At 35.7% G+C, this 12096-nt stretch overlaps 1 protein-coding gene across 18 annotated transcripts in view; it reads right to left on the bottom strand.

The window, feature by feature from the left end:
- LOC136830697 (actin-binding LIM protein 2-like) overlaps nt 1-12096 on the bottom strand; it is a 634275-nt gene that overhangs the window by 394598 nt on the left and 227581 nt on the right. The window lies entirely within an intron of this gene.

Below are 12096 nucleotides of genomic sequence, written 5' to 3' on the forward strand. Positions count from 1 at the left end.
TTACTGATAGACGTACATGTTACTGGCTGCGTTCACTGTCGGCCACCTATCCATGCACCGACCGTACTGAACGAACACAACGTTGCTGGAATACACTCATCGAAAGACAAGCATTTTACAAAGGCTATACAAGCAAGACAGTGATTAATATACAGGATATACACCATATACAATACCGAGCAAAAGGAAAAATTTATTCTAATATGTGGACACCTCGGGAGTTCGATCTTGCCTGAAGATGAAATAAGTTTGAAGAGAGGTTACCAGCCTCTGCTGAAGAAATGATAAATTACTATTAGGTTTATCTTGGCTGCAACTAAGATGTGGAATAGTTTGCCTAGTGCAGTGTTGGAATACTCTGGTCTCCAAATACTGAAGCGAGGAGTGAATTCATTGCTGATCTCTGCTGACGTCTCCTGAATATCAGGTGCACCGGTTTTATTTTCTGTACCCTTATATTTATCTATTTATCACAGTTTCCTATAACTTTTCTCTCTCCGAAGGCTGATTTTCCTTTGGAAAGCTCTTGGGTTTATAGTCTGTTGACGCTGTCCAAGAGGGTTTTCAGCTGAAGATTTAAAGAACGAATAAAAAAGGAATCTCCTTTTGTGTCCCTGAATTACTGACGCTTAAAATCCCCGATAGAGCAATCAGCTCTGCATACTTTCGCCATCATCAACAGCAATAATGACGATAAAACCTTTCCATTGACAGCATCAACACTCCAATACAGTTATCCAAAGCATCAACACCATTATCAACAAAACAAGAAATATGCAACAATGATAAATTTCCATCAATTATAAGTATACAACTCTAACCAATCAATTTAACGTATCATACATTACTGTCAACACCAAGAGAGAAACTCTGACATAACACAGATTTACCGTAAGTTTGCAATTCCAACTTCATAAGGATAAATACCAATCGGCGGGATGACTCACGCCTATTAACCATCCCCACCCCAAAATATAGGTGGGATCCTCCCAGCTCCATGACATACTAACATACATTAATATGTATGACTTTTAAAAATAACAGGGACACAGCACAATTACGGTCTCAGATCATCAAGATAAACTCTACCTGGATAGTGTGTTTTTAGATTAGATCTCCTATTGTTCCTTGTCAGATAGTTCACTTTTATGAGTGGAATGCTGGGGCTTAAAGATTTTTACAGACATGAGAGACACGCCATTGGAAACTAATAATAATAATAATAATAATAATAATAATAATAATAATAATAATAATAATAATAATAATAATAATAAGGGAGTAAAACCTCTTTTAACCATGTTCTGTTAAAAAGAATGGCTGTCATTCTTTTTAACACAGTAGTAATAATAATAATAATAATAATAATAATAATAATAATAATAATAATAATAATAATAATGATGATGATGATGATGGAAAAAGCAGCATTGTTATGGGAAAGCAGCATCGCATGCTACCAATACAACCAAATGGGCGACACAATATAACTGGGCATACATGAACAAAGCATACCGACAGACAATCCTAGGACTTAGAAAGTTAGATAACATTACGTGACGATAATGTAATTAACTGCTTGCTGGAAACAAACGCAGACAACCAGAAAGAGAGGAACGAGGACAGGTGATTTTTAGGGAACGTTCATGGCAAAAAAAAAAAAAAAAATAAATAAATAAAATAAACAGTCAACTTTCCTGTGACAAAGTAAAAATCTAAAAGTTTCCGCTGACCCATGACATTTTGGGAGGTTCGTCCACCCCTGCCTTCGGGGTCAGATCAAACTCTCTTTCCACTCCATTACTTTTTTTTTTAATCCTGAGCTCGATGAGGACATGGCGTTGCCTGTACAGCTCAGGTTTTAGAAAAAGAAAGACAATTATATTAGTCATGTATTCTTAATAAACACAGTTCGTCTAAACAAGCTGTACGCAACTGAGTAAGTGTTTATTTATTTATTATTATTATTATTATTATTATTATTATTATTATTATTATTATTCAAAAATAAATAAAGAACTTATGTTTAAGAACCCTATACAACCTTAAACTCACCAACTAAGCATCCACAAAATAGAAATAGCGTGAAAAACACACCCTAAACTCAATTAAATAAATATATATGGCGGGGTATTAACAAATAAACATATGCGCATACATGCACATCAGTATATGCTTCGCAAGCTATAGGCAAGGTTACGTGGAGCCTTAAAGCAATAATGGAATGTCCTTGCATTCTATCAAGCATAACAGAAGAATTTCCGTCGCTGTAAATCGCGCATTTAAGTGTCAAATTATTCTAAATAGGAAAATATCCTTCCTCCGTAATTTCGTAACCAGGCAAAATGTTGTAGGACATATATAGCCACACTGAAGTCGCCTCAGCGACATAAGGACATACGCACAGAGATCTAAATTTGGTTACGTTCAAAGCAAACCCTGGGGCCAGCGCCGCTACAAAGCCATAAGGCGTAGTCTATGATTCACCGGAGTAAGCAGATACGCATCAATACGCAAAAGGAAATTATCAGAAACCGTCATGCACTTACCTATTAAGACAGTCTAGGTTTAAAATATAAAATAAGTTTGATATGACAACCACACAAACACGCATACACACACACATATATATACATATATATATACACACACACATATATATATATATATATATATATATATATATATATATATATATATATATATGTGTGTGTGTGTGTGTGTGCAACAATATAAATATAAACTCTCTCTCTCTCTCTCTCTCTCTCTCTCTCTCTCTCTCTCTCTCTCTCTCTCTATATATATATATATATATATATATATATATATATATATATTTATCGCTTATTTACTTACAATTCTGACAGTAACTTGAAATACGAATGTTTTTGGTTCCATTGTAACTTGTGATGTAATGCAATGTGATCTCACTTGCGAAACATTCGTCCATCATGACGAATGAGTAAGGAAATTATGTCCTTTTTTTATGTAACTGAAGATAAAAAAAAAAAAAGTTTAACGAAAGGAAATGGAAAATGGTGGGGAGGTGGTTGTGGGGGGTATGGGACTCGAGGAGGCGAGTAATGATAGAGAATGCTAAATTAGTCGTGCCACATATATTTCTCTCTCTCTCTCTCTCTCTCTCTCTCTCTCTCTCTCTCTATATATATATATATATATATATATATATATATATATATATATATATATATATATATATATATATATATATATATATATATATATAGATAGAGAGAGAGAGAGAGAGAGAGAGAGAGAGAGAGAGAGAGAAATATATGTGGCACGACTAATTTAGCATTCTCTATCATTACTCGCCTCCTCGAGTCCCATACCCCCCTCAACCACCTCCCCACCATTTTCCATTTCCTTTCGTTAAACTTTTTTTTTATCTTCAGTTACATAAAAAAAGGACATAATTTCCTTACTCATTCGTCATGATGGACGAATGTTTCGCAAGTGAGATCACATTGCATTACATCACAAGTTACAATGGAACCAAAAACATTCGTATTTCAAGTTACTGTCAGAATTGTAAGTAAATAAACGATAAATAAATAAGAATGGTAGGGATGGCTTGGCACCGAAAATATTCAGAATAATACTTGTCTTGTGTAACGTGAGACACAAGGACGCTAAGGTATTTGTTTTAGTAAGGCTATTTTGAATTAGTTTGTATCATTGTGTCTGGTTTCAAAGCGAGCAAAACCACACGCACGCACACACACACACACACACACACACACACACACACACATATATATATATATATATATATATATATATATATATATATATATATATATATATATATATGTATATATGTATATATATATATACACACATACATTTATATATATATATATATATATATATATATATATATATATATATATATATATATATATATATAATATATATATAATAAATACACAGACATATATATGTATATATGATTTTGCTTGTCTTCAAGCCGGGAGAAATGTACAAAATAATATAAATAACGTCGCTATGCTAGCAGATGCCTTAGCGTCCTTGAATCTCAGGTTACGTAAGGCAAGCATTTCTCTCAGAATAGATCAACATTCCAACGAAAAGAGACGTTCAATACGACATTTCTAATTCACAGTTTTATAATGAAAACAGGAGCTGAATTTAAGCTATCCCTGTGAAATAATGAAATGTGGCTCATGTGAGTTTAATATGGCTTTACGTTTACAACACTTGGGCACTTGCAAATGACGTAAGTAAGGCAAAGGTCATAATATAAGTTCAATATGCTTCGTGTTATAAAGCATACACATACCAGTACCTGAAGGCAGCCTGTCAGCAAAGCCCGTAGAAATGATTCATATTAGGACAATTTCGGTAGGGACCTAAACTTTTTAGAATTCATGACTACGCTATAATTCTACAGATCTGTCCCTCGTATGTATCAAGGAATGCAGGAGTGCGAATGTTTGAATATTTCACATGTCAGTTGCATGACGCTACGCCGCACGGTCTTCAATAAAAAATAAACTCTACCTTTTAGACAAAAGAATTACTGTGTCTGTTGATTTTCTAACCAAACGAAATATCAAGTTACAAATATAAATAATTCTAGTTTGTTCATGAAAGCATTTAGCGTCGTGAAAACGCCTTAAAGACCTTGGAGCTCATGTTTCATGAGATAGATGTTTATTTAAATCACGCATTCCAATGTAAAATGATTTTTAAAAATTTACATCTCAACTGTAATCTTGTGATTTACTAAATACTGCCTAACAGATTACTGTATTCACTTCACATATTTGAGGTTATGAGAAGCGATTACAGTATGAATTACAGGGGCGAAACGTTAATATCCAGGATGTATTTGAAAATTATTTCCTCTGAAGACGCCAAGCATTTGTTATTCTATGATTTAATAATAGCAGGACAGACACAGGCAAGCTTATACACCGAAATTAGCTGGTAAAAGTGAATACGGTCAGTACTCATAACATCAAGATAAAATACTCCGTTTTAGTATGGAAGCTGTTTTAATGTCTTTTCAGTATCTCCGAAAATGGAACACACCAAACTCACTCAAATACGCAACCAAAAATATCTCTATGAGCACACGTGTGTGCAAGTGCTCTTTCCTAATGCTTGCAAAGACTATCATCTTGAGAATGACTGGCAAGAGAGAGAGAGAGAGAGAGAGAGAGAGAGAGAGAGAGAGAGAGAGAGAGAGAGAGAGAGAGAGAGAGAGAGGAACATTCGCCGTCCGATATATTCAATCGCACTTTTGATGAGGTTTGCTGTCTTCATTGTTCATTTTGAAAATAATAATAGAGATTATACACATAATATAAGTATATTAGATTTCCTCCCAAGGTAACTTGGGGGGGGGGGGGGAAATCTAGTATACTCATACATATAATCACATCAATTTAATACAATAATACTACATTAAAAATTAATCTTGTCAACTCTCACCAAAGAATAACACACCTACTCCTAAATATTTTTCAGAGAAAACATCTAACAGACAATTATGAAATAAACTATACAAATAAACAAATGATTATTTAAGCGGTACCCTTCATGACCTCTTACACAAACACACCACTATCTGCGATAAAGACTTGCGAAATATGCAACCGGGAAACCTCGATGCCAAAGAAGTAACTATCCCATGATTAATTGCTCGCTGAATTAATGTGCTTTTTTTAGTCGCACAAGTAATTAAGCAAACCTGAGAGGTAATTATTAATCTAATGCAACTCATCAACCTATGTCGCAGGTCAGATGAATTGTAATTATACTGGTAGTGTGTGAGCATAGCTTTAATACTCTGCATTATAATGAGCCGTCTGCTTCTGGAGGTGTGTCAGTTTGGGAACTGAAAAAGAGCTCGACGAACATTATAACAAACTGTTTTATTAGTTCTCATTCAAGTCTGTATTCAATTAAGTATGTTTAATGAATAACCTACCAAAGCTTTTGAAATTAAGTACAAGTTATCGCGAGCAAAATATACTTTTTATAGCTATACATAATTTGAGAAAGCCGAAATAATTAATTTCACTGTCTTGACTTGCTATTCTTACTTAGAATACTCTCTCCCTATTATATCTTTCTTAAACACGAAGCCTATCATACAAACAAAACAAGCGACTGAAAGATAATTCCCCCTGATTTCTTCATGAGTCCGGACAACAAGACAAACTGGTACTGATACGTCAGCAGACCTCGGTAAGTTCTCACATGCAGCGACCGCCAAATAATTACAGTTAGTGCATAAAATGTCAGCGGGAGCGTTTGAGATTTCAAGGTCCCTGCAAAAGCCAGAATACAATGTTTACGGGGAATCCTTCAATTGCGAACAAGAGAGCGTGATTCTTTGCTCTTACGATACTTAACAGTTATGGTGTCACTAGTTCACCTGTGAATTTCACTAGAAAGTTCAAGGGATTCAAGGACGGGTTTCGCATAATGAAAAACTTTTACCTAATCCAGGATTTCATTATGTGATTACAAGAGCTGCCTCTCAGTTAACTGTTGTTGGAGAGAGAGAGAGAGAGAGAGAGAGAGAGAGAGAGAGAGAGAGAGAGAGTGTGTGTTCCACGCATGAAAGCATAACACTTCGCTTGCCATATGACATTATGCTCTATTAATAACATCCTAAAGCTTACGTCACGCACTCTATCATTGCAAGATGCACACAGGAAATGAACTTGAAAAACAGACGCCTAAACGTCTTACTATGGACTCTGTAAATAAGAGAAACATGAAAATAAAAAGAATCAATGTCCATTCACATTGTCTTTCACCAGCACAATTATATGAAAGTTATCATTTATAACTCTTAAATGTTAGATGGTTTGCAATTAGTACCCGTTTTATACTATGGCTAATGTTAGTGCCTCCCTAGATCTGTTTCTTAGTAATACGTTATGGCTTTTAAAACCCGTACAGCAACCATATTTTGTGAGGTTTCACAATTTGCTGACCTCATCACATTCAGTAATCATCATTATTTTGCCCGATAATTCCTTATCATGGTGAACATATCACCATATTCATTATTATTATTTGTCTACCCCAAAAGAATAATAATAATAATAATAATAATAATAATAATAATAATAATAATAATAATAATAATAATAATAATAAATAAATAAATAAATAAATAAATAAATAAATAAAAACAGCGAAACAAAATATCACCAGCATCAAGTGAAACTTGAAAGCTGAACAGCTCTCAATACCCTGATTTATCATTAGCATCATAACAATGTTAACCCTCCATAATTCGGCTGACACCCCAAGTTTTTTTTTTTTTTTTTTTGTAACCACGTCACTGAAGGCCGGCGTCAACGAGGAACACCCATAGCTCGAAAAATGTGATGACTCACGCTAAATCTCGACCTCCCCCTACGGGAAGCCCTACGAAGATTGTTTGAGGGACCAGGAAGGGGGCAGCCCTTCCGAGCGAAGCCTTACATGCGTCAGGAAAACTCGAGACTCTTTTTGGAGAAGCAAAGTTTTTAAAACGCCCTTCTTCTTCTTCTTCTTCTTCTTCACACTCCCTCCTCCTCCTCCTCCTCCTTCTCCTCCTCCTTTTTCTTCTTCTCCTTTAAACCCCTCCTCCTCCTCCTCGTCCTACTCCTTCTTCTTCTTCTTCTTGAAACTCCCTCCTCCCCCTCCCCCTAGTTCTTCTTCTTCAAACTCCCTCCTCCTCCTCCTCCTCCTCCTCCTCCTCCTCCTCCTCCTCCTCCTCCTCCTTCTTCTTCGTCTTCTTCTTCATCTTCAAACCCTCTCCTCCTCCTCCTTCCTCATCATCTTCTTCCTCTAAATCCCTCCTCCTCCTTCGTCGTCGTCTTCTTCTTCTTCTTCTTCTTCTTCTTCTTCTTCTTCTTCTTCAGACTCCCTCCTTCTTCCGCTTTTTCTTCTTCTTGGGAGATTAAGGTTGATCTTAAAGGCCCCCCCTCTAAACTCTTCCTTTTAAATGCTTCTTTTTCAAGGTTCTGCCTCGCGTGCCGTGAGAGACATGACGGAAGCTCTAAAAGACGCAGGAAATGTTGTTTTGCTGGATTGGGTTACGGATTTGGCAGTACCGATGGGGAATTGCGTTAGTTGGAAAGAGTGGTGGATTACAACATCAACAACAACCGCAACAATAGGCACAACTGTCATCATTATAATGGTAATGGGGGTTAATGACCAGATCATCAAAACAAAATGAATTATCACATATGGATTCGATTGGATTAGAAAATTTAGGCCAAGGGCCAAGCGCTGCGGGCCTCCGTGGGAATTCAGCGATGGGAATGGTGATAAGGATGAAATTTACGATGAAATATAAACATGCACACGATCAAACATACACATACTAATTATCACATATGGATTAATCTACAAACCATAATTGCATCTAGTATTTTAGATACCTATTCACCTGAATGTATACTAAAATTGCATCTAGTATTTTAGATACCTATTCACCTGAATGTACACTAAAATTGCATCTAGTATTTTAGATACCTATTCACCTGAATGTACACTAAAATTGCATCTAGTATTTTAGATACCTATTCACCTGAATGTACACTAAAATTGCATCTAGTATTTTTGATACCTATTCACCTGAATGTATACTAAAATTGCATCTAGTACTTAGATACCTATTCACCTGAATGTACACTAAAACTGCATCTAGTATTTTAGATACCCATTCACCTGAATGTACACTAAAATTGCATCTAGTATTTTAGATGCCCATTCACCTGAATGTACACTAAAATTGCATCTAGTATTTTTGATACCTATTCACCTGAATGTATACTAAAATTGCATCTAGTACTTAGATACCTATTCACCTGAATGTACACTAAAACTGCATCTAGTATTTTAGATACCCATTCACCTGAATGTACACTAAAATTGCATCTAGTATTTTAGATGCCCATTCACCTGAATGTACACTAAAATTGCATCTAGTATTTTAGATGCCCATTCACCTGAATGTACACTAAAATTGCATCTAGTATTTTAGATGCCCATTCACCTGAATGTACACTAAAATTGCATCTAGTATTTTAGATACCTATTCACCTGAATGTACACTAAAATTGCATCTAGTATTTTTGATACCTGTTCACCTGAATGTACACTAAAATTGCATCCAGTATTTTAGATACCAATTCACCTGAATGTAAACTAAAATTGCATCAAATATTTTAGATACCGATTCACCTGGATGTACACTAAAATTGCATCTAGAATTTTAGATACCCATTCACCTGAATGTACACTAAAATTGCATCAAATATTTTAGATACCTATTCACCTGGATGTACACTAAAATTGCATCTAGTATTTTAGATACCCATTCACCTGAATGTACACTAAAATTGCATCAAATATTTTAGATACCCATTCACCTGAATGTACACTAAAATTGCATCTAGTATTTTAGATACCTATTCACCTGAATGTACACTATCTCAGCATACAGTACACTGCAGTTTCTTTTATAACTTAATATATTTCTGTCATGTTAACATCATGTTCATATCACATATACCATCTGGTGGAGTCCAGTGGGAGAAATGCCTCTTGATTATTTAATAACAGGATTTAGGCACTAACAGAGGGGTGACCATTACTTAATTAACCCTCGTAATCATACTCTAACATAGGTAATTAGTGCTGGGGGTTGCGTGAACAAATTAAGAGAACCGCATATGTATTCTATTTAGTTATGATGGGGTAATCCGTGGATTAATTTTCCATGGGACTATAACTGGTTCTGTTGAAAAAGATTTCAGATTTGTTCATCTGTGTCAGATTTATTCGTCTGCACCTCAATGATAACGTTCTATTGGTTTCAGCATTTAAAATAATAAAAATAAAAAACAACCTCATTTTACTTCACTAATCTAAAAAAAACTGTTCACTTTTATTATAATGAATAACAGTCACACTACCAGTCACTTCATTTAAAGGATAAAATAAAAATGCTTAAAATCACTCATTTAAACACTGTAAAAATCTCAAGTGTTCCCAAACGCATCGGATGAAACGGTGTGACGATGCGCTGTGCGACTGGAAACCAAAGAGAAACGTGCTCACAATCCATGAATAAAGTTTCTACACTCAAAACATATAGGCACTGTTATCTTCAAAAGCATTGATAAATAATTTTACTTTTTTTACCACGTAAAATCTACCAACAATCAAGATAATACCGATAAGTGACATCGCATCTTTGCGACTCAAGGAAAACTGCCTCTATCAATAGTTCCAACCACGAATAAGTTTATAATTAACAAGAGCCGACTGGCATCACACTGATTGCTCTGAGTAAACAGGTCTTCAGTCGTTGCAGCGTCTCTGAAATGCCCTTACCAATTAAATAACTGTACAGTCAATAAATCAAGACTTGGTGGAGTTGTAGTTCCAGAGAACAGGACGCAAGACGATTGTCAACTGTTGCTAAATGTCGATGAGTTCTGTGGCGCCATTTCCGTAGAAAGTGTTACCAGCGCGACGTATTTCTACATTTCAATAACCCTAGTATATTTCTAGACATTAATAACCAGAAATATAACAATAATTTATCACTTACGTTACATAATTATAAACCACCATGCCTTCAAGCTTATTCCCTTCCAAAGAGGATTTAAAAAAAAAAACGAAAAATCCTCGCTGGTAACTCTCCCCTACAAGCGTGTGAGGGCGAGCTTCCAGTTATGGAACCAATTACATGATTCTCTCTCTCTCTCTCTCTCTCTCTCTCTCTCTCTCTCTCTCTCTGTCGTAGTTTGTTACAACCCGGCATATCTGTAACTGAAATCGTAATCCGAGGCACAATAGGAAATGTACCACTTAATTAAGGGTAAACAAACTTTTAATTTCGTTGACATGTCTAAATTTCACACGCACGGACAGCTCTGCTACGCATGGAGAGAGAGAGAGAGAGAGAGAGAGAGAGAGAGAGAGAGAGAGTTTTCTCAAGGTATTAGAAGCACAAAGGACTTGAGTATGAAAGAGGTCTAAGAAAATGAGAGAGAGAGAGAGAGAGAGAGAGAGAGAACTATAACATGCACAAAAAACAGTACAAAATGGGTAATGAAATCCATAATGAGCCCAACAAAAGTATGACAAGTGAGAAAAGCCACGCTGCAAAGTCATAAATCTCAATAAATGACCAGTAAACAACATAAGTATCAAAGCGCAAATGATACTCCACTCCAAGCAACAAAGACATATGTGCATACATTAGCACAAGAAAAACTAAAAACCTAAAAAAAGCCTTCAATAACAAAGTGAGCAAAGTTCCTTCCCAGATTTATCACTGGTAACGACTGTGGCATAACAAGCACTCATAAATATGAGGAAGAATAAAATATTGGCATGTTTAGTGTTGCAACATGTGTAAATGAGAGACAAATGGTATTATTTATACAGATACGAGTCTGTCATCTTGTGGGAATTTGTTGAAGTTTATCTATATGAAGCTTAGTCACTTGCATAAGCGTGACATTTATATACTCACTAATACTAATCCACAAACATCTATTAACCTTGAGGGAATAAATACGTGTGAGTGTATAATATATATACATATATATGTATATACATATATGTATATATATGTATATATACAAACACACAAACACACACACACACACATATACTGTATATATATATCAGAGAGAGAGAGAGAGAGAGAGAGAGAGAGATTATCCTTTTCCTCAAGAGACATATCAGCAAATTTTATTCGTATTTCCCAAGGAGGTTAGATTTCCCCCCCCTCCCTGCACATGGGGAGGGCACGGTCGACCGTGGGGGAGGGTGGAGGGGGGGGGAAGTACTGTCACGAACAAAAGGACGCAGGTAATTTCAAATGACCTTTCTAAAGGTCACTTCAGCAGCTGCGCTCAGCACAGCTTTCTGGTAATCCACATTACGTAATCTGATTATCCCATTCCACAGCTAAAAAAATCGTATGGGGTTCCTGAGTTATCCTTTTTGTCTGTTTTTTTTTTCTTGGTGAGAGAGAGAGAGAGAGAGAGAGAGAGAGAGAGAGAGAGAGAGAGA

This window comes from Macrobrachium rosenbergii, chromosome 47 (assembly GCF_040412425.1).
Source record: "Macrobrachium rosenbergii isolate ZJJX-2024 chromosome 47, ASM4041242v1, whole genome shotgun sequence".
Taxonomy (NCBI): Eukaryota; Metazoa; Arthropoda; class Malacostraca; order Decapoda; family Palaemonidae; genus Macrobrachium; species Macrobrachium rosenbergii.